The sequence below is a fragment of the Macaca thibetana genome, chromosome 17, assembly GCF_024542745.1.
Source record: "Macaca thibetana thibetana isolate TM-01 chromosome 17, ASM2454274v1, whole genome shotgun sequence".
NCBI lineage: Eukaryota > Metazoa > Chordata > Mammalia > Primates > Cercopithecidae > Macaca > Macaca thibetana.
In genome coordinates, this window is record NC_065594.1 from 10,467,489 (window position 1) to 10,486,839 (window position 19,351).

Consider the following 19,351-nt stretch of genomic DNA (forward strand, 5'->3'; position numbering starts at 1 on the left):
TGTGGTGTAACCCTGTCTGTACTAGAAATACAAATTTTAGCCAGCTGTGGTAGCATGCACCTGTAATTCCAGCTACTTGGAAGGCTGCAGCAGGAGAATCACTTGAACCCAGGAGGCGAGGTAACAGTGAGCCGAGATTGTGCCACTGCACTCCAGCCTGGGCAACAGAGTGAGACTCTGTTTCAAACAAAACAAAACAAAAAAACCCAATCTGCTCTAGACCATAGTAACCCCTTAATCCAACCAGTTCATAGCTTTTTGCATGTCCCTACCTGCACATTTGAACATCTGTAGACCCCTAAAAGAACATACTGAGCATGCCTTATATGAAAAACCTTTTAGGGACTACAAAGTCCCCCTGGTTTCCTAGAAGAAGGCAAATGCCTCTTTTCCCTTGATGGTGACCTGAACAGCACTCCATTTGATTGGGATGTGATGAATCAGGAAGACTTGTGGGTAGGCATAAGATTGTTCTCTTAGATTCCCCCAGGGGATCCCCTCTCCATATTCTCTGTTATCTTAAAATTTGGATTATCTATATTATTGATCATCCTAGTTCAATGTGGCTTAAGATGCTGTTCTAAAACCATTAATAAAAGTATGCAGATCATGGTATTCCAACCTGGATGCCAACCAGGTACTCATGAGTACTTCCGATTACACATGCAACATTTTCATTCTTCCTTATTATCCCAGTATGCCCCTCCGCAGTATCAAGCAGCCAAAGATCAATGACCAGATTCCTCATGATTAAGGAATTGACTAAATAGAAAGGGGGCACTGAGACCAGTCCAGTTTCCCATAGAACTGAAGCTTAAGAAACTTACATTTGTTTCTATTATCTGAGTTCCTTTCTCAGGAAATTGACCATCAGGCCTCCCGGACCATATCAGGGAACTGAGGCTTTCCAGGTGACTGCATCTGGACAACAGATACACCTGCTTCCTGTTTGCCAACTCCTCTTCCTTACCCCTCCCTCATTCCTGTTTTGCTGCACACACATGGTTACAATGCACCAGACCTCTCATCTGATCCCCTGCTGCCTGTTGACCAACTCCTCTTCCTTGCCCGCCCCCCGTTTTCCTTCTTCGCTATATGAACCCCTAACTTTAGTTGAGCTGAGAGATGGATTTGAGACTTGCCTCCTGTCTCTCTGGCTGACATCCCCTGCAATAAAGCCTTCCTTCCCTGGCAGTACTCATCATCTCAGTGATTGGCATTCTTTGGGACAAGCTACTTGGCCTAGGCCGAACTCCTGGCGTTCAGCAATACAATCTTAACATTTAACTGAATACTTTAGGAAAATGTACACGTTAGTGGTTGAATGTCTCCTTGACCCTCCCTCTGCCACTTAAATTCAGGCCTAAGCACCCCTCTTTTTGGGGGAAATATGAGGATGCCATTATAGTACTGGGGTTATAAGCACAGGGACTTTCAGGAACCAGGTGGGTCACAGTGAAATACATTTCCACAGAAACTGAGGACTTGGCTCAAGTAAATAGAGCCATTTATAGTCAGTCAAGGCCCCCATGTCCTGAACCTCAATCCATGCATGGTTTTATAACCCTTGCTTATGCAGCAGAAGATAGCAATTGGAGAAATGCTTCAGATGGTCTTTAGTCTCCACGTGCTGAGTCATTTTTCCAGACTGGGAGAAGCTGAGTTCCATCAGCCGTGGCTCTTCAGGGTCATCAGGATCCAGGGACTGTACATGTTACTGCTCCTTAGGGACAGAGGGACAATTGTACACTGACTTCATGGTATTGGCTGATGTGTCTCAGAGCCAGAGGCCACACCAGGAACCACAGAGGGAGTCAATTATGTATCCGTATTTTGATACACCCCTTAACAAAAATAACCACTTGAAGCACTTTAAACTCTTCTAGCTATAATTATTTCAAGCAGCAAACCTAACAGGCATTTTCCTTTATACAACCCAGCAGAAACATTGCGTCAACCTGAAGTACACTCTTAGAAGCAATTAAAACCATCACATTTAATTAGGCATGTCTTGCCTGTGCAGATTTTCAAGTACACTGCCAATGCAGACTTTCAAGTTCTCTGTCAAGACCAAATCTCCTAATTCCAATATCATGAAGGGACCTTTCTCTGGACTCATCTCTAGGGATAGCCTGACAGTGTGGTTTTATTTGTGAGTGCCCCCGCCAGTCACAAGCAGGCCTTGGAGGGCATGTTCCACGTTGCTGTAGGAGGGCAGGCTCTGGGTAGACCTAAGAGGACCTGATGTCCAAACCTGACTCTGCCTGTCAAGGGCTGTGTGATAAAGGGCAGACCTCCTCACCTTGCTAAAGGCAGTGTCTTCTGTAGAAAGGGCAGTATACGTCTAACTCCCAGGAATGTTGGATAGCGCACGTTTAGTACAGGGACACAGGCAACATTCAACAGCTTTTATTCTTATTTTCACTGCCCAAAGTCTTACAGTTACTAAGATGCACTGAAGGGGCTTGCTTAACTCATGCTCTTGTGCTCTTTTTGTTTTCATTTGAACATTTTTTAATGTGAAAAAAATATACAGAAAAATGCATAAATTCAGGCAGTTTAACAAATACTTGTAAAGCCAACACTTGTGTGAATTTTCAAGGAAAGGACAACATTAGTGATATCCAAGGAGTCTCTTGTAGGTCCCACTCCTCCGTTTACTTCCCTCTCTTCCCCTCCCCTGCCTGCCCTGAACCCCTCCTCTCACACAGCTTCCAAACAGACTATAGCTGGCTTGGCTTTTGGAAGAAATCTTCTCTGGCAGTGAGCAGCAATCCCTGTAGCACAGGATGCTGAGCACTGGAGGATGGCAGAGATACTAACAGACTACCCTACCTGCCCTCCCATTTCCATGTCCCACACAGAAGTGTGTGAGTCAGTGCCCCACAGGCCGTGGCCTCCTTCCAGGGCTAAGGGATAGCTGTGTGCACTCAGAGGAACAGGCACCCAGGGGAGTTGAGGGCCAACCACTTTTTATTTCTGTGTCTCCTCATTATCTGTCTTTCCTAACCCATTCAGAGACGAAATTCCATTGCTTCTTTTTCTCCTGATGCCTCTGATGGCAGTGACTGCTACCATCATTCTGGCTGCAGCAGGGAGGCACAGCTGGGGCTGCATACTCCATAGATCTGGGGTTGGGTGGGGGAGGGCCAGCCCCTGCCCCTTCTGAGTTTGGAGGGGAGCTCTCTGTGCCACTGCAGCCACCCAAACCACAGCTGCAGACCCAGGCCTCCTGCTCTGCGGAGCAGGTACAGCTGCCCAAACTGCAGCTGTGGATTGGCGCCTTCCTGTGTTCTTGGGGGAGCTTGGGAACAGGCAAGATCTGCCCTCCTGCCATGGCTGCAGACCTGGACCTCCCACTCCATGAAGTAGGCAGGAGATGGGGACAAGTGGTAGCCCTGCCTCTTCTGAGTTGGCAGGGCGGGAGCTCCTGGGTGCAGCTGTGGCTGTCCTCCGAGGCACAGGACCCTGGCATCACTGCAGCCTGCACCACTGGGGGCCCCAGGAAGGAACTCCCCTCAACCCCACCATCCCTGCAGGCTCAGGGTATCTGCTCCCACTGCCTGGCCTCTTTGCTCCAGGCGCCTGCTCAGATTTCTGAGAGGCTGATTGGGGCAGAGCCCTGAGGCCATGAATAACAGTAGGAGGCAGATTGATTTCTGGCCAGAAAGGGGTGGGTGCCCAGTAAGGCCCCACCTTCAGGCCAGGGAGAGCCTGAAGGTTGGGGGCCTGGCTGCCAGTCCCACTGACTGGAGTGGGGACTCATGGTGCCTCTTGCAGGCCCACCCATGGCCACCCAGGGATCAACTGGCATGCACTTCCTCCCCTCTGAGGTCCATAAAAGCCATAGGCTCAGCCAGAGGAGGGCAGAAGACGACCAGAGGCAGAAGAGGGCAGAGAGATGGGACCACCAGCTGCAGAGATGACTTGCCGGCAGAGAGGAGCTACTCTCTCTGCTTAGAGGTTCAGAGACCTGAAGAGACCTTCGAATGACTTGCCTGTGGAGAGAAGCCTTTCTCTCTAGGGCCTCCTCTCTGATGAGAACCAAACACTGGACAACCTGCTAACAGAGAGGAGCTACCCACTCCTCTGAGCTGTTCTAACACTAAGTAAAACATTTCCTCTTTTTTGCCCTTCACTTTTCTGTGTTCCTGGATGCAGGACAAGAACTTGGACAACGACGCCATGGCCACAGAGGGTTTTGGCCAGAAAAATCGACACTCCAGAGATCCTGTGAACATTTTGGGGGCTTGTTCGGGATCTGTGGAAGGGTAAAAATGATTCTGTCCTATTTTTCAGAGTCTCTAAACTCCACAATAGTCAAAATGAAGGAAAAATACCAGGCCTCTGTCAGCCAGTTGAAAGTGACTAGAGCAGCTGCAGGACTTAAGACACAGAGGACAGGCTTGCTGGGGAGGACATCATCAATCCCCCATCACCCTTAGGTGTTGGGAATGTTGGCTTTGTTCCAACCCAGTTTCCCTTCCCAGAGATCTACCCATTGCATGGGACTGGAAGGAGGTCCTGGAGCAACTGAGGTTATCTGGGCAAGACCACGCCTCAGTGTTATCCAAAGGCCTCTGAACTAACTCCAGTCCCTGACTACCCATCAGCACCAGGACTTCCCGTCTTTCCTATTGTTGTTTATTTCTTATTTTCTTTGGTGGCTGTCATGGTTCCTATCCCTTTTCTATTCAGTGTTAAATGTTAAGGATGTTTGTTGTAAACCAGGGATGTTACTGCCTAGAATGAGCATTTAGCTTAGTCATTGAAAGTATAAAATAGAAGATTGAGTAGCACAAAGCAAAGTGTGCTTTGGTATCTGTAAGTAAACTCATGGTGAAAATGTCCTTGTAGTTTACTTGGTTGCCACCTTGAGGCACAGAAAAAAAGCATTGCCTCAGGAAGGAAGCTTTCTGTAAACATGAGGGCAAATGGTCCAAGGTCCCTTATGTGCAGGCCTCCTTTACCCTGCAGTGTAACCCTAACCCAGACCTTTGCCAACATTGTAGGATTGATTCAGCCCTCCTAGTGGCCATCTCAGGAGAGGTTACAAGGGCAATCCCAGGGAATTAGGGAAGCAAACCTCAGAGCTACCTCCAGCAGGGGAATCAATCTTCTCTGCTCCTCCCTATCCAGGTTATCTCTCAAGTTTACCCCAGCCTAGGAATCCTGGTTTTAGGCGGGTCCCAGTCTCAACTGCCCCTACGACAGATGCCTGGTGAATATGGCCCCATTAAGGTCCAGGTCACCTTTTCTCTTCAGGACTTAAGGCAAATTAAGGAGGATCTTGGCAGGTTTTCAGACAGCCCTGATGGGTATATAGAGGCTTTCTAGAACTTAACCCAAGTATTTAAACTCTTCTGGAGGGATGGCCATGTTCCTTGTTGAATCAAACCCTGAAAAGTAGGCCCTTCTCAGCAAGTGGGGAAGAATGTTGGGGATGAGTTTTGTTTACATCTTGTATAGGGCCAGTGAAGGGGTGGAACCTTATCCAGTTGGAAGAATAGCAGTACCACTGAAGGACCCTAATAGGACCCTAGTGATGAAATGGGACAATGGAAGGAAAAACTTTCAGGTGTGTATATTGGAAGGCTTGTGAGGGACTGGGACTGGGCCTCTCAATTGCCCTGGGCTATCCATGGTAGATCAGGGATTGGATGGGAGTTCCAGTACCTTCCTGGAAAGGCTAAGAGGGGTCTTGGTAAATATACCCCTCTATTTCCTGATTCAATAGAGGGACAGCTGGTCCTAAGAGATCAGGCAGCCCCTCTTATCAGGAGGAAGCTGCAGAAATAAGCCACAGAATCAAGTAGTACCTCCTGAAAGTGGCCACCTTGGTCTTGTACAGTAGGAATCAGGAGGCCCAAGAGAGGAAAAGGCGACTCAAGAAAAAGGCAGAGGCTGTAATAATCACCTTGTAGGCTCACAAACCCCAGAATTCCTAAGATGCACCTGTTGACTGCTGCAAATGTAAACTATTGGAGGGCGGACTATTCCCAAGACATGGGTCACCGGGTCCAGGGCTGGTGTTGCAAATGGAACAGCAGGGCTGATGGGTCCCAGGGTTCCTTTTCCTGGCCTTGGTGGTTCAGATCATCATTGCCATTTAGGAGCCCTGGGTGATTCTGGGGATTGAGGGGAGGAAGATGGACCCCCTTGATTCAAGTGGGCCTTCCAGTTCTCTTCTCTGACCTATATCCCCCTTTTAGCATGACCGTGAGGGGGTCAGGGAAAGGCCAGCCTCTTAGTTGTCACCTTCTTAGGCCAGGTCCCCAATTCCTGGGACTCCCTTTATCTCCCTTGTTTGAGGAGGACCTGGCCCCACAACTTCACCTGCTTGTGTTAGGGAGGCAACAGAGGAGCGGCCTCTACCAGTTGCTAGATGCAAATTGTCAACGGCCAACTGGGACTAATTTAAAAGGTTCATACACCCTCGTGAGGCACCTTTTTATTGCAACACCTCTAGAGTCTTTCCCCTGACCCCCAGCAGCATGCTTGCAGAGAGGCATGGCAACTTGTCTCTCAGTAGATTGCCTGTGTTTTAGATAGAAAACGAAATCCTTGTCAGACATACTACTGAATCTATCCTTGAGTGTATGAATTCTCAAGTTTGGTTGCATCTTGTTTAGACTTTGTTCTCAAGTATTTTAAAAAGGGCTGGTTTTGTTCTTTAGGATAACAAGCTCCTCTAGTTCGAAAAGCTTCCCACTTCATTTGTTGATTCAGTATTAATGTAGTGCCTCTGTGAATGCCAGGGCAGGGTTGGGAGCACAAGACTCAGGTCCTGCCATTTGGAGTAAGATTGTCCAGACAGGGCAGGGCTGGGCTGTGAATCTATTGAGACCACCCTGGCCCCTTGCCCTGTGCGCAGTCTCCAGCAGTCACTTCACAAACAAGTTGGTTTAATTCAACTCCAGGACCTCCTGGGTGACTTGAAACAGGAGATTCTGGATCCCTTCTGGCTGGATAGTGACCCTGATGGTATAAATCTTTGATTTTGGGAATTCTGTAAGAAGTAATCTTAAGAATTTAATATGGCAAATCCCTCATTCTCATGACCCATCCAGGCAGCACATCTACAAAGGCATATAGTGAGACAGGTGACACACAGGCTGTCTGCATATAGCCATGTAAGCCTCTGAGGGAAAAGAACCAGGCAGGGGTTCCAACCCTTCCCAAAGTATCAGGAGGCTCAAGGAAGCCGGATCACCACCCAGGGGAGTCCTAGCATCAAGGTCAATGTTTGAGCATTCACTCCAGTGTATCCCGGGCACACCTAATAATTACTCAGAGACGTCAATCTAAATGAGGGCTTTTTCAAGGAACAAAAGCCTTAAAACACAGTAAATTCTTAGTAAAAACCTACTGGATTAAAGTTGAGTTAAGGATATACTTTTTTGGCATTAAGACAGCTTAAAATTGAATTCAGATCATTTACCAGATATGTTGGCAATAACCAATAACCAACAAAATATTTGGATTCTTACTATATGTGAGTCTGCATTTCAGTAGTTGAAAGCTTAAGCTTAAGAGGTAGAGAGATAATGTATCCAAATGCAAAATGACTTTTCTGTGGAAAAGTACCATGATGCTTTTTCCAAGGACCCACAGAGACTGTCAAGTCTATTAAAAATTGGGTGGGTGAATTGTATTTCGTTGTTTCCCTAGATTATCTTCCTATTAATTTAGCAAATGAGGAAGTTAAAGACGTCTTTAGTGAATTAAATATCTTGTTAATGTTACTGTATGATCTTTTACATAGTCAAGACCAAGCCAAAACAAACAAAGACAGATGGGGCCACCACATTTTATCTCATTAGTGAACAATGAAAGGCATCTAGAGGAGGAGGCCAGAGCACTCTACCATAGTAACGTTGTCTTTGATTTGAAATAGAATCTATTTTCTAACGTCAAACATTCAAACTCACTTGGTGAGGGGGAGGAAGGTGGTCATCAAGACAAAAATTTGACAGTGTTTAGATTTCCAAGTTACATGCTGGTGTGTAGTATCACTAGAGAATTGGTAGTGTATAATAGTAGCAGTTAAATCTTACTCTTCATACCACCGGAAACACGTACTCTTACATGAGTTTGTGCAAACAGGAGCATGTGTGTTTATGAAATAAAGTCTACATTAAGAGTACGTGGGAGCAGGAGAGGACAGAACAAAATGCCAAAGACAGAGACAAGAGAGCATACGGAATTAAGTGCTTTTCAACATAGTTGGAAAGCAGAGGAGATGTGTGGTAGTGGTAGGTGGTAGGTGGTAGGTGGTAGAGTTAAAAAAAAAAAAAATTTAGAGAGGTAAGCCAGGACTGGATCCAGGGCTGGATTTTGGCTTGTAAGCCAAAATAAGGAATTTGGACTTCATCCTAAGAGCAATGGGGGCTTTTAAGCCATTTTCAGTAGGGAAGAGACATAATCAGATTGGCATTTTGCAGAGATACTTTGATCTGCATTGTGGAGAATAGACTGGAGTGGCAAGGGACAGGGAGCTGTGGGGTGCAGTTAGAAGAGCATCACAGGTGAAAATGATAAGAGGGTATGTGTTCTCCTTCAATGTCCACATTTCTGGAAACCACATACTAAGAAGACGAAGTCCTCTTGATAAACTTTATCCAGTGGATCCTGACTTCAGGATGGAAAACGCTCTGTCATAGGCTTTTGCTGCAGTGCTGTCCAGTGTCTGTCCAGAACGTAGACAGGATTTAGGATATGATCATTGTGTGCATGACTACTTCTAAAAGTATCTTTGAATCAAATAGGTTGTATGTTAAGGATAACAAACCCTGACGTCTTTTGATATTTCTGACAAGCAAGTAATAGTCCAAGAGCCAGGAATCTTCATAATCCCCAAGTCTGGATGAGTGGCTGAATTCATGGATTATTTTTGCTTTGAAAAAAAATGGATTTCTCAGTAGGATGAACTTACTGTAACTAGGAAGGCTTGTATTTTTTAGCCCTGTTTTGAAAGACTGAGGAATGCTAGGGGAGAACATGAGAAAAGGTCACCCCAAGACAATGTTAATTTTTTTTGCAGAATTTTGTAGTTTAGGATCGAAGGCTTTCTTCAGTCAAGGGGAGTATAGCATTCATTTTAAGGCTATTTTTTTAAGTTTCAAGGTGCACTGACAGTATACCCTGTGTTTGGGTTCTGATGTACACTACTACCTATATTATGTAAGTATTTACGATATATATCCTAGGAATCACTGGTAAGAATGATCTAAAATGCTACAGTAGCTTTCTTCATACTTTATCATTCTCCTTTCAATTCTCCAAGTATCCACAATAAATCGTTCTACTCTCTTCATTCCCAAGGGAAATCACAGAAGAGGAAACTCGGTTGGATTTCTTTTGAGAAGAAAGACTTTTAGGACATAATTTGGCACCTAAGAGACATACACAAAAATGAAAGCTGTATTGAGCTACCTATTCTGTTTTCTCCAGAACTCCTTTTTGAACTTTAATAAACAAAATTTGTCTACCTAAAATAAGAATGGCTAGAGAGGCTCTAACTGTTGTCCTCACTCGCTACAGGTATATCTTTAGGCCACTTGTTCTTTTCCCTTTCGTGGCTTTTCAGTCCACGTCAGTGGGACAGACTCATGCACCAATGTCCAGAACACATCTACTGGCTGTTGGTTCATGTCTGCAAAACTGGCTTCAGTTACCTCCTGCCTAAGAGTTAGTCATGCACAACACAACTGATGTTGGTCAACTGACTGAGAACACTGAAGGTAGTTAAAAGATGGAAAAGTGCCTGGTTAGACATAGATATGGCACGTTTAGAAAGAAAACACTAGGTGGGTATATTTTCCAAGGGATTGGTTGGTATGTCTTCTATTCATATATGTATACAAAGACAGGGTCTTGCTCTGTCTCCCAGGCTGGAGTGCAGTGGTGTGATCCTAGCTCACTGCAGCGTTGGACTCTTGGGCTCAAGCAATCCTTCTGCCTCAGCCTCCCAAGTAGCTGGAACTATAGGTGTGTGCCACCACACCCAGGTAATTTTTAAATTTTTTGTAAAGATGGGGTCTCACTGTGTTGTCCAGGCTGGTCTCTAACCTTGTCTCAAGCGATCCCCCAGCCTCTTCTTCCCAAAGTGCTGAGATTACAGGGGTGAGTCACTGCATCTGGCATCCATTCCTACTATATTTTAATTGAATATTTACTGTAGAGTTATATGGGTAATACTGTGTCGGTTAAGATGAGGAGTATAAAAGTAATCTAAGAACCATCCCTCTTGCCCTAAAAATCTTACAAGAGTTGAAGTGACAAGACACATATGAAAAGTTAAATAATAAAAGGCTGTATACAACCACAATAAATGAAGTTGATTTGGGGGAGTATTCAGCAAGGTGTGGAGGCCAGGTGCCTTTGAAGGAGAAATGAAGCAGGTGGGGTAACAAGGTGATTTAGAAGAAATTATGGTAGAAGAATGTTTTACAGGCAGAGGAGATATTCCCCAGAAGAGAGAAGGAACAGCAATATAAGCAAAATCAGAGATATGAGAGTGTTTTGTTTAGCATCAGGCCTCACTGATAAGCTCTGAATTATTAACATAACAGAGAGGGAAGAAGAGACAGGAGGTGACATTAGAAAGCTTGGACTAGATCACAAAAAATTAAAAAATTTCAGGCCCAGGATTTAACTTGTTGACAATGGGGCTTCATCTAAGCTTTTAAGTGAGGAAATGTCACACAACTTATAAGACAGACATTTTTATAAAAAACATTAAAAATAATTTAAAGTAATCAAAAGAAAGGAAAAGATGACAAAATGAGGCTGCTCTGGTGTCAGACATCAGTGTCTTTTTTATAGCTGAGAAGATTTCTATTCAATGCTGTTCAACATGCTGGGAAATACAATAGTAATGAAAACAGATAGGAAGTGCCCTTCACTGGGCTCTCTTTTTGGGGGTCCTGAATATCTTGGGAGCAAGTGAGCTAATGAGCTACAGAAGTCAGGAGACACAGAAACATCAGTGTCAGGAGCTTTGAAGGGCCGTGCAGAACTGGCAGGTACTACACAGCACAGTGCAGAGCTAACGCCGCCTGAGGCTGACACCACAGTGCCTCCTCTTGCTCTCTTTTGCCCCTACTTCTAATCATTAGAGCCACAAAGTTCTCAGGGTTTACCCTCTGCAGCTTTCTCACAGCTTCCCGGAAATCTAGATAAAATGCTGAGGTTAGAAAGTCAGTGGCCTGTCCAAACTCACCTGACGGATCACCGATCACCGCAGAAAAAGAACCGAAACCTGTGAGCTTTCCACAGTGTTACGAGGCCTTTGCCAGAGGTGTGAACGTCCACCCGAGGGGATTCTCCAGGAAACCTGCATTTCCAAATTCTGAACCTGCCTCTATAGATTGCAGTGTCTACTTTTCCCTCTTAACTTCAATCTACTTTGGAGTTCAACATCCTGACTACCCCACCTTTAAGGCCCTTCTCCTTGTAAACGATAGCTCTGTTAGCTGGGTCCCGCTGGCCTTCTGAAAAGGACAAAAGGGAGGCCAGCAAGAAGCTCGGCCAGGTCATGGTTGGCAACAGGTTGGGCCTCAGGACACTGGGATGGGCAAGTTAAGAAACAAAATGACTAGAGGTGCTCAGTGGAGTCTTGGGGCTGAGGGCCTCCTCTACAGAAGTTCCTTTTACTCATGGGCACGAAAGTGACCAAATACATTTGTCATTGCGACTATGGCAAGAGTACGTGTGGGATGGGAGGCTGGAGAGAAGCTCATTGTCACTCGTTGCATGAGGAATGGATGGGTATCCATATTTTAGACTAAAAGGGGAAATTTCACCTCTAATTTCAAGCAGGAGCTTTTTATGTTAAAATGTAAACTTCATTCCCTATCTCCCCGCCCATTTTTTTTTCTTTTGTCCAACAGAGTCTTTCTGAGTTTGTATTTAGCTGTTGGGATTAGTTTAAAAAACCTCTCTGATGACCACAGCATGTAGGAAGAAGCTGGGTCCCAAAGAGAGAATGCAGTTGCCAGAGAGAACACAGAAACAGGCACAGCAAGCTTGGGCTGGCCTGAGAGGTCTTTAGTGGCCACCACAAACTTCACCAGCCCAAGTGGAGAGAGGCACAGCTGCCCATGAAACGAACAACAACATTGCACTCAGAGGCTGTTCCTCCAGCACCTGCCTAGCCAAAGTCCAGGTCTCAGAAATAAGGACACCACCGCAAGAAGAGGACCCCCAGTGACAATCTGCTCCATGGGACATGGAACACAGGACACAAGGAAGAGGACTGAGACCTAACTGGGATGTTTCCCTCCCCGCTCTGGCTAAAGCTTACCATCCATTTGACAGCACGGAAAAATTCCAGGCTCATAGCAGCACCCGTCCTACAAACCTTTTAGTTTCTAGCAAGTTTCATTTGTCAGAAAGTACACACACTTCACATTTACAATGACCTTGTCATTCTCTGTCCTGCTGCTTCTTTTCCCAGCAAAAATTCTATTTTACCCCTTCATGATCCCCCTTCCAAAATATTCCTCAGGATTTCTAGGTGTGTTTTCATCTGGGATCTGAATGGCCCCTTCTACTAGATCACTTTGCTCCCAGAAGCACCTGGAAGGAGGCATGGCCACTTCCGTCTTGTGCCTGACAGTCCCCCTTCCTCCATTCTCCTACTCCGTTCCCCTCACAGAGGCTACTCCCCCTCTGCCACCAGCTCCCCTGGATCACCCCTCTGTTAGCACTGGAGTTCACATGGCACGGTTCCTTTACACCCCAGCCCTCTCCTTTCTGGAGCATACTGCGCTGAGGAGGGGGAAGCCACAGGAGCTCCGCCCAGCCTCTGAGGGAGCCTCCCACCCCTGCTGCCTGGCCGACATGCTTTGCTGCTCTGTTGTGGCCTTGGATAAACTTCTTTATTCATAAAGATTTTCTCCTGGAACTGCTCTACTTTCCCCCTTCAGTCTGGTTTCTTTCTGGGACACTCAGTCCAGCAGAAATATCTGAATATCATTGGTTTCAAACATCCCTGTGGAGCTCCTGCTCCTTCAGGTTCATCAAGAGATGTGGCTGGACACCGTGTCAGTGGCAGTTAAGAGCTTTCTCAAAGTTCTGTGACAGTTAAGAAGCCGTTTGTCTGCAGCAGGGAGGCTGACCTCTGGGTCAGAGGTCATGAGTTCTAAGGTTTCTCAGCTCTGGCCTGGATACAACGTCCTTTTCCGAGTGTATAACAGACTATGTATTATTTTCATTTCAAAGTATGTGTTTGGTCGTTTTCAATATATCCTTTTTGCGATTTTCACATAAAGCCCTACCTAACTTAAATAATTCTTGGTGTTTCCTTGTGTCCACACTTGGGCAAGGTGGACCTTGAGACTAGGTTCCTTGAGTTTAAGAGCCCAGTTCTTTGGTTAATGAGGTCCATTCTGCCTGGGGGGGAATATGTGACCTAGGACCAGATTGGGGAGGTCACGAGCAAAGAGGACAGCTGACTGGACAGAGATCAGGAACCCCCAGGCAAATATTGGGGTCATGAAAGGGTGAAAATTCTGTCAAGACCTGCCCACAAATACAGGCAAGGAAAGAATATAATTTTTTAAAAAGATGAAAGTGAACCACTTTCCTTATCATAGAATGTTCTCTTAATTTTTCCTCTTTTTGGAGATAGAATGCCGAAGAGTACTTAAAACTCTCTGTCTGATGTAAAGGATAATTATTGAGCAAACATCTTTGTCACCCGAATATGTATCCTTCTGTGGAGGTAGAATTTGGTTCTTGACCTTGACTGGGGTGATGCTTGCAGGGCAGACAGTGGCACAGGGTTGCTAGAGCGTGTGAATGTGCAGTGAGTACATGGGTTTGGAGTGAGCAGAGAGGAGATGGGGGTGCAAGTGTATGATTACTCTGGGGTGCATACTTCAAAGGCCTGAGAAGATGTTTCCCAGGAAGGCATGATGCCAAGGGTGGGGCACCAGGAGCAGCAGGCCTGGGTTCTTGTGCTGCCATCTTAGTGTGACTGAGTAAGGCATGGGCTCCCACCGAGCCTCACTTCCTTCAGCAGTCAGACAGGGCCACACAGTACCGCCTGTTCCTGTGCCATAGGAGTGCTGCGAAGATAAAAAACATAATTTACTTAAGCTCTTTGAAGACTGAAATAGTACTCAATGTAAATTCTATTGTTTATTCTGATTTTCTCATGATGTAAGGTACTGTAGTTTAATATCGTAGGAAGGTGTCCTTTGAGATCTGATTATAGGTCTTAATTGTCTTGAGGAATTGGGATAGCTTTGGGAAATGCTGACAATCTCTTAAAACATCTGGTGGAGATTAGCTGAGGAGTATCCCTGGCAACAGTCTGTGAGAATTAGAACAGCTGTCAAGATGGACGTCTGCTACTGAGCTCTTCAGCCTATAATTAACACACCTCTCACCCACCTTAGAAAGGGCTCCACTTGCTCTTTAAAAATTGGAGTTCCTTTATTTGTTTTTAAACACAGGTCAGGAGACACTTAATTCTTGGTTGGTTTTGCTGTCAAAAGGCTGTTGGTTTTTATCCTACAGAGTGTGCTGGACTTGAGTCTGATGAGGGGATGAACTCAGCTGACTATTTTGGCAGCCATTTTATTAGATTTAACGCACCTCTTAGTTTTCTCACCAAGTTCACAATTAAATAGGGAGTATCTATAAAGAAAAAAGAGATATTATGACTCTAGCTTATTTTTTACATTCAAGGAGCCAATAAGTGAAATGTGTAGTTTTAGTGTGCCTTTCTGAGCCAAGACGTAGGGTCATGCCTGTGGCTTTCATTCTTAGCATAGCTGAAAGCAGCCACACTTAATTTTGCAGAGTAACTAAGACCCTGGGCTCTAAAGTCAGGCAAACCAGGGCTCAATGTTGGTATATATTCCAGATGTCTTTCTGATTATTCTTCAGTGTGCAAACCCACACAGGCAAAATAAATCCATATTTTCTACTTCTATAAAAGTAGAACCATATTTTATAATTTGTTTATAAATCTTAATTTTCCACTCAATTTATACTATTTCCACATAAGTAAATATTCATTTCCAGTTTATAACGATTTCATAGTATTTTACTGTATGTATTTAAGCAACCCTCTATTATTTCTTTAGATTGCTTTTAATTGTTTGCTTTTACAAATCTGCAATTAATAACCTTGTGGATACTACTTAATGCTTATTTCTTATTATTTCATTAGTATTAAGGACAGGCATAGGAGTCTTTTTCAAAATGGATGAAAAAATCTTAAAAGTGTTTCTTAGTACTGTAAAGTAACTTCCAAACAGGTTGTCAAGAAAGGATAGAGAACAGTATTTTTGTACTGGTGGGAATAACTGACCTAAGTAAGAGAAAAACTAATGTTGGAAGAGAAGGCAGAATGGTGAAATCAATGTCCTTGAGTAGGTGAGAGATGTGGGACCTTACTGCATTTCTCAGAGTGTTTTGTGTTGCTATAAAAGAATATCCGACTGAAGCAGGGGTGATCAATTGATCTGATACTGACCCAGAAGTGGTGGCTGGGTGGTTTATAAAGAAAAGAGATTGGCCGGGCCCGGTGACTCACACCTGTAATTCCAGCACTTTGGGAGGCCGAGGCTGGTGGATCACCTGAGGCCGGGAGTTCGAAACCAGCCTGACCAACAGGGAAAAATCCCGTCTCTACTAAAATTACAATATTAACCAGGCGTGGTGGCACATGCCTATAATCCCAGCTACTTGGGAGGCTGAGGCAGGAGAATCGCTTGAACCCGGGAGGTGGAGGTTGTGGTGAGCCGAGCTTGCGCCATTGCACTTCAGCCTGGGCAACAAGAGTGAAACTCTGTCTCAAAAAAAAAAAATAAAAAGAGATTTACTTGGCTCACAACTCTGATGGCTGAAAGTTCAAGACTGGGCGTCTGCATCTGGTGAAGGCCTTAGGCTGCTTCCACTCATGGTGGAGGGCAAAGGCGAGATAGTGAGTGCAGAGACCACATGCTGGAGAGGCGAAGCAAGAGAGACGGGCAAGGTGCCAGGCTCTTTTTAACAACCAGCTCTTGGGGAAACAATAGAGCAAGAGCTCACTCACCCACACCTGCCCCAGGGAAGGCATTCATTTATTCATGAGGGCTCTAACTCCATGACCCAAATACCTCCCCTTAGGCCCCATGTCCAATACTGGGGACCAAGTTTCAGGATGAGGTTTGGAGGGGACAAAAAGCCAAACCACAGTAGTTCACAGATGAGCACTTTAAACAAGAATAAGGAGAATTCATCTCAGGTAATGAGCAGGCAGGTAGAATATGCGGGAGAAGATGCTAGAAGGCTGATAGGGTGGTGGTAGGAGTCAACAGTTCTATTCTGATTGCTTTAGCTTTCTTAGTGAAAGAGGAAACAAGGTCATGAGTTTGATAGTACAGGAGAAGATACGGAAGGTTTGGGGTGAGAAGACATAAAATACAGTTAATTCTCAGTATTTGTAGATTCTATATTTGCACATTCACCTACTTGCTAAAGTTAATTTTCATTCCCCAGATTAGTACTTGCAGTGCTTTTCTGGTCATTTGCAGACATGCGCATGCTCAGAGCTGCAAAAAATCTCAGTCGTTCCAGGTGCATGTTCCCAGCTGAGGTTGAATAAGGCCACAGTCTGCCTTCACATTTCAGCTCGTATACTATAAGCAAGTGTCATCTTTGTGGTCTCTTTGGTGCCACGTTTTTAGCATTTTTTGGTGCTTTCTATTGGTGACTTTGCTGTTTAAAATGCCCCCTGTCCAAGTGTAGTGCTCAAGTGCTGCCCAGGGTTCCTGAGTGCAAGAAAGGCTGTGATGTGCCTTATGCAGAAAACACGTGTGCTTGAGAAGCTCCATTCAGAAATGCGTTTTCGTGCTTTTGTCTGTGAGTTAAATGTTAATGAATCAATAATATATATTCAAGAAGGTGTCCTTAAACAGAAACATACTTAAAATAAGATTATGCTTATTGGTTGATGAAAATGTTGTGGTCAGAAGCTTGCCGAGATCTGACTCTGTATTTCCCCTAACAGCGATGGTTTAGTGTTTGTTAATTCAGCATTCCTGACAACTTTATGGGGCATAGCTACTGTGAATAATAAAAATAGACTATATTGTCTAGAAGAATAGGAGAGTGCATGAACTAGGGAAGTATAATACCATTGTTGGGCAGCCATCAGGGCCCACTAGACTTTCAAGATCATGAATTTAAAGTAAGACAATCAATGTGGCTGTGTTTTCCTCCGGCCACATTAGTGAGTTTGATGAAGCCACACAAAGGGAGAGCCATACAAGGGAGCGATTATGATGACTGTCCTTTACAGTTCATGTCTGTGTATATATGTATATGGTCCCCAAAATTGTTAGCATAACAGGAGCCAAGAATATCTTTTTAATTTAAATAAATTTTTTTAAAATGCATATTTCTGACATCCCTCAATAAAAATAAAGACTGTTTCCTGGGACACATAAACTGTGACCGATGTCTTTCACTAGCAGAGACTAGAATTTGACGGCATCCACTCAGGGACACCTGGCTTTCCTTGTGTGCTTTGTACACACTAAGAATTTTCTGGTAAATCAGGCATGATTCAGTTTTTTTTTTCTCTCTCTCTATTTGTGTATTTCGTTTGGGATTTGGGGGCATCTGGTAGTTTGTCAGGACTGGAATCCATGCCTCACCAGTGAGTAGCAGAACAACTCTTTTAACCTCAGTTTTCTCATCTAGAGGTAACGTTAGTATCTTCTCATAGTGTTGTGTAAACATAAAAGACGATTTGCAAAGTGCTGTAAAAGTAGCGTCAAACACATAGTGTGTCCCTACAAGCTAGTAAGTCGTCGTTGTGGTGATGATGATTACAGCATTGGGAAGCTGGTCCATAGTTAGGAATGTAGGAAGTAGTAGCCATCAGTTCTTACCACAGACAATAGGGACTGTGTTCTGAATGGGTCTCAGCTCAGACTTGGGAAATGTCTCACCAGGTTCCCAAAGAGCCCACTTGGTATCTTTATATCATAAAAGAATAAGATGTCAGAAAAAGAGACATTCTCGGTGTCTATACAGTAGCCGTTGACCTGCCGACCCTGGGCCAGGTCCGAGGCTGTCAGGCCAGTCTGTAGGACAGATCCGGAGAAGGAAGAAGAGAGAGTCCCAGTGGTTGGATGGGGAGGCCACCCTCTGAAACAATCATCAACAGAAATCTTGCTAGAAGGGAGGGAATAAGTCACACATTGAGGTATGCCCGGTTGAAGCTAGAGAAGTAGATGAACTGGACACCACACACTGCTAAACCGAAAAGCTAGAGAGAGGTGAGGTAAGAGAGGGTTGGAGAAAGAAGGATACTCTAGGTGAGGCAGTGAAGACAACGAGATGTAGATGAGAGGAAGGACCCATTGGAATGGATCATTACTGATGGACCCCCTGCCCCCTTCAGTGGAGGGGGACTCCCTTCCTTTCATGTGGGACTTGGTGCTATTGCTATTGAACCAGAGGCGGGTAATTATCGTGAAGGGGCCGGGTTGGATGCCAGCAGCTACCTCTCCAAGATTGAGGGAGCAGATACTCAATTTAAAATCTGCCCTCCCTTCTGCAGAGTGGCATGACAATATTTGCAGACTGTATCTCCCTTTTTTTTTTAATTGAAAACTAGATTTTTTTTCGTTTTTTGTTTTTGTTTTGAGGTGGAGTCTCACTCTGTCACCCAGGCTGGAGTGCAGTGGCACAATCTCGGCTCACTGCAACCTCCACCTCCTGGGTTCAAGCAATTCTTCTGCCTCAGCCTCCCCAGTAGCTGGGATTACAGGCACGTGCCATCATGCCCTGATAATTTTTTTTTTTTTTTTTTTTTTTGGTAGAGATGGGGTTTCACCATGTTGGCCAGGCTGGTCTTGAACTCTTGACCTCTAATGATCCGCCCCCGCTTGGCCTCCCAAATTGCTGGGATTACAGGCATGAGCCACTGTGCCTGGCCTGAAAACAAGTTTGTGTGTGTGTGTGTGTGTGTGTGTGTGTGTGTGTGTGTATGTGTGTGTTTGAGACAGAGTCTCGCTGTGTCACCCAGGCTGGAGTGCAGTGGTGCATTCTCGGCTCACTGCAACCTCCACCTCCCAGGTTCAAGCGATTCTCCTGCCTCAACCTCCCAAGTAGCTGGGACTACAGGCGTCTGCTACCATGCCTGACTAATTTTGTATTTTTAGTAGAGATGGGATTTTCCATGTTGGCCAGGCTGGTCTCAAACTCCAGACCCCGTGATCCGCCCACCTCAGCCTCTCAAAGTGCTGGGATTACAGGCATGAGCCACCATGCCCAGCCAAAACTAGTATTTTTAATATATCCTTGGGATGGTTGAAAAATTAAGGTAAAGAGATTCTAA

At 45.0% G+C, this 19,351-nt stretch overlaps 2 protein-coding genes across 4 annotated transcripts in view; one reads left to right on the forward strand and one right to left on the reverse strand.

Annotated features, from left to right (window-relative positions):
• HMGB1 (high mobility group box 1) overlaps positions 1-19,351 on the reverse strand; it is a 979,364-nt gene that overhangs the window by 864,901 nt on the left and 95,112 nt on the right. The window lies entirely within an intron of this gene.
• The window catches only part of B3GLCT (beta 3-glucosyltransferase), a 389,525-nt gene that overhangs the window by 144,973 nt on the left and 225,201 nt on the right, over positions 1-19,351 (forward strand). The window contains exon 16 of one of the 2 annotated variants that reach the window (XM_050766879.1): positions 18,243-18,253. The exons of the other annotated variant lie outside the window; for it this stretch is intronic. The gene's annotated coding sequence lies outside the window, so the exon portion shown is untranslated. Of the gene's footprint in view, positions 1-18,242; positions 18,254-19,351 lie in introns of those variants that run through there. 2 annotated transcript variants of the gene reach the window in all.